The sequence below is a fragment of the Osmia lignaria genome, unplaced genomic scaffold (assembly GCF_051020975.1).
Source record: "Osmia lignaria lignaria isolate PbOS001 unplaced genomic scaffold, iyOsmLign1 scaffold0054, whole genome shotgun sequence".
In the NCBI taxonomy this organism is placed as follows: domain Eukaryota; kingdom Metazoa; phylum Arthropoda; class Insecta; order Hymenoptera; family Megachilidae; genus Osmia; species Osmia lignaria.
In genome coordinates, this window is record NW_027478195.1 from 150001 (window position 1) to 154222 (window position 4222).

A 4222-nucleotide genomic window follows, 5' to 3' on the forward strand; every position below is an offset into this window, starting at 1 on the left:
CGCTACTCCCGACCGGTCCGAGCGAACCGAAAGTGCCTTCCTATAAATACCGAACGGCCGGCCGCTAGGTCGGCGACGCATGGGCTTACGCCCAGGCGTATGCCTGTGCAAACCGCCGTGAGAGCGTACCATCCCGCCGGCACGGTAAAACTTAGACTGAAAATATCGTCGAACATATCCTTTCATTTTATAACGTTCTATACATGAAAATTAATAAATTAACATGCAGGACATAATAAATTCACATTCTCATGTAAATCATGGGTTTAATTAATATTTTAAAAAATTTTAAAACCGCCCAGAACCGATGAGATGAAAATATTAAAACGATATTTTTGCATTTTCTTACGGTAAAACATTAACAAATAAGCGACTATAGCAATATAAAACTCCATTTGTAATTTAATTAATCAAAATTAATATTTTTTTTTGATTTTTCAGCGATCCAGAACCGATGAGACGAAAACATTAAAACGATATTTTTGCATTTTCTTACGACAAAACATTAACAAATACGAGACTATAACAATATAAAACTACATATGTAATTTAATTAATCAAAATTAATAATTTTTTTTGATTTTTCAGTGATCCAGAACCGATAAGTCGAAAATTTTAACAATCATATTTTTGCATTCTGTACCGTGGATCCATCGTTAAACGCTATTAAACTAACGTCCGTGATGGTATAAATGCAGATTTTCGCTCCGTTTAGCCAAAATAACGAACTATAGGTGCGCTCCGAAATATTTCAAAGTCCCAGCGGCGTATTGCTTCGCCTCTTAGAACCGATTAGTCGAAAATTTTAACAATCATATTTTTGCATTCTGTACCGTGGATCGATCGTTAAACGCTATTAAACTAGCGTCCGTGATGGTATAAATGCAGATTTTCGCTCCGTTTAGCCAAAATAACGAACTTTAGGTGCGCTCCGAAATATTTCAAAGTCCCAGCGGCGTATTGCTTCGCCTCTTAGAACCGATTAGTCGAAAATTTTAACAATCATATTTTTGCATTCTGTACCGTGGATCGATCGTTAAACGCTATTAAACTAGCGTCCGTGATGGTATAAATGCAGATTTTCGCTCCGTTTAGCCAAAATAACGAACTTTAGGTGCGCTCCGAAATATTTCAAAGTCCCAGCGGCGTATTGCTTCGCCTCTTAGAACCGATTAGTCGAAAATTTTAACAATCATATTTTTGCATTCTGTACCGTGGATCCATCGTTAAACGCTATTAAACTAACGTCCGTGATGGTATAAATGCAGATTTTCGCTCCGTTTAGCCAAAATAACGAACTTTAGGTGCGCTCCGAAATATTTCAAAGTCCCAGCGGCGTATTGCTTCGCCTCTTAGAACCGATTAGTCGAAAATTTTAACAATCATATTTTTGCATTCTGTACCGTGGATCGATCGTTAAACGCTATTAAACTAGCGTCCGTGATGGTATAAATGCAGATTTTCGCTCCGTTTAGCCAAAATAACGAACTTTAGGTGCGCTCCGAAATATTTCAAAGTCCCAGCGGCGTATTGCTTCGCCTCTTAGAACCGATTAGTCGAAAATTTTAACAATCATATTTTTGCATTCTGTACCGTGGATCCATCGTTAAACGCTATTAAACTAACGTCCGTGATGGTATAAATGCAGATTTTCGCTCCGTTTAGCCAAAATAACGAACTTTAGGTGCGCTCCGAAATATTTCAAAGTCCCAGCGGCGTATTGCTTCGCCTCTTAGAACCGATTAGTCGAAAATTTTAACAATCATATTTTTGCATTCTGTACCGTGGATCGATCGTTAAACGCTATTAAACTAGCGTCCGTGATGGTATAAATGCAGATTTTCGCTCCGTTTAGCCAAAATAACGAACTTTAGGTGCGCTCCGAAATATTTCAAAGTCCCAGCGGCGTATTGCTTCGCCTCTTAGAACCGATTAGTCGAAAATTTTAACAATCATATTTTTGCATTCTGTACCGTGGATCCATCGTTAAACGCTATTAAACTAACGTCCGTGATGGTATAAATGCAGATTTTCGCTCCGTTTAGCCAAAATAACGAACTTTAGGTGCGCTCCGAAATATTTCAAAGTCCCAGCGGCGTATTGCTTCGCCTCTTAGAACCGATTAGTCGAAAATTTTAACAATCATATTTTTGCATTCTGTACCGTGGATCGATCGTTAAACGCTATTAAACTAACGTCCGTGATGGTATAAATGCAGATTTTCGCTCCGTTTAGCCAAAATAACGAACTTTAGGTGCGCTCCGAAATATTTCAAAGTCCCAGCGGCGTATTGCTTCGCCTCTTAGAACCGATTAGTCGAAAATTTTAACAATCATATTTTTGCATTCTGTACCGTGGATCGATCGTTAAACGCTATTAAACTAGCGTCCGTGATGGTATAAATGCAGATTTTCGCTCCGTTTAGCCAAAATAACGAACTTTAGGTGCGCTCCGAAATATTTCAAAGTCCCAGCGGCGTATTGCTTCGCCTCTTAGAACCGATTAGTCGAAAATTTTAACAATCATATTTTTGCATTCTGTACCGTGGATCCATCGTTAAACGCTATTAAACTAACGTCCGTGATGGTATAAATGCAGATTTTCGCTCCGTTTAGCCAAAATAACGAACTTTAGGTGCGCTCCGAAATATTTCAAAGTCCCAGCGGCGTATTGCTTCGCCTCTTAGAACCGATTAGTCGAAAATTTTAACAATCATATTTTTGCATTCTGTACCGTGGATCGATCGTTAAACGCTATTAAACTAGCGTCCGTGATGGTATAAATGCAGATTTTCGCTCCGTTTAGCCAAAATAACGAACTTTAGGTGCGCTCCGAAATATTTCAAAGTCCCAGCGGCGTATTGCTTCGCCTCTTAGAACCGATTAGTCGAAAATTTTAACAATCATATTTTTGCATTCTGTACCGTGGATCCATCGTTAAACGCTATTAAACTAACGTCCGTGATGGTATAAATGCAGATTTTCGCTCCGTTTAGCCAAAATAACGAACTTTAGGTGCGCTCCGAAATATTTCAAAGTCCCAGCGGCGTATTGCTTCGCCTCTTAGAACCGATTAGTCGAAAATTTTAACAATCATATTTTTGCATTCTGTACCGTGGATCGATCGTTAAACGCTATTAAACTAACGTCCGTGATGGTATAAATGCAGATTTTCGCTCCGTTTAGCCAAAATAACGAACTTTAGGTGCGCTCCGAAATATTTCAAAGTCCCAGCGGCGTATTGCTTCGCCTCTTAGAACCGATTAGTCGAAAATTTTAACAATCATATTTTTGCATTCTGTACCGTGGATCGATCGTTAAACGCTATTAAACTAACGTCCGTGATGGTATAAATGCAGATTTTCGCTCCGTTTAGCCAAAATAACGAACTTTAGGTGCGCTCCGAAATATTTCAAAGTCCCAGCGGCGTATTGCTTCGCCTCTTAGAACCGATTAGTCGAAAATTTTAACAATCATATTTTTGCATTCTGTACCGTGGATCGATCGTTAAACGCTATTAAACTAACGTCCGTGATGGTATAAATGCAGATTTTCGCTCCGTTTAGCCAAAATAACGAACTTTAGGTGCGCTCCGAAATATTTCAAAGTCCCAGCGGCGTATTGCTTCGCCTCTTAGAACCGATTAGTCGAAAATTTTAACAATCATATTTTTGCATTCTGTACCGTGGATCGATCGTTAAACGCTATTAAACTAACGTCCGTGATGGTATAAATGCAGATTTTCGCTCCGTTTAGCCAAAATAACGAACTTTAGGTGCGCTCCGAAATATTTCAAAGTCCCAGCGGCGTATTGCTTCGCCTCTTAGAACCGATTAGTCGAAAATTTTAACAATCATATTTTTGCATTCTGTACCGTGGATCGATAGTTAAACGCTATTAAACTAACGTCCGTGATGGTATAAATGCAGATTTTCGCTCCGTTTAGCCAAAATAACGAACTTTAGGTGCGCTCCGAAATATTTCAAAGTCCCAGCGGCGTATTGCTTCGCCTCTTAGAACCGATTAGTCGAAAATTTTAACAATCATATTTTTGCATTCTGTACCGTGGATCGATCGTTAAACGCTATTAAACTAACGTCCGTGATGGTATAAATGCAGATTTTCGCTCCGTTTAGCCAAAATAACGAACTTTAGGTGCGCTCCGAAATATTTCAAAGTCCCAGCGGCGTATTGCTTCGCCTCTTAGAACCGATTAGTCGAAA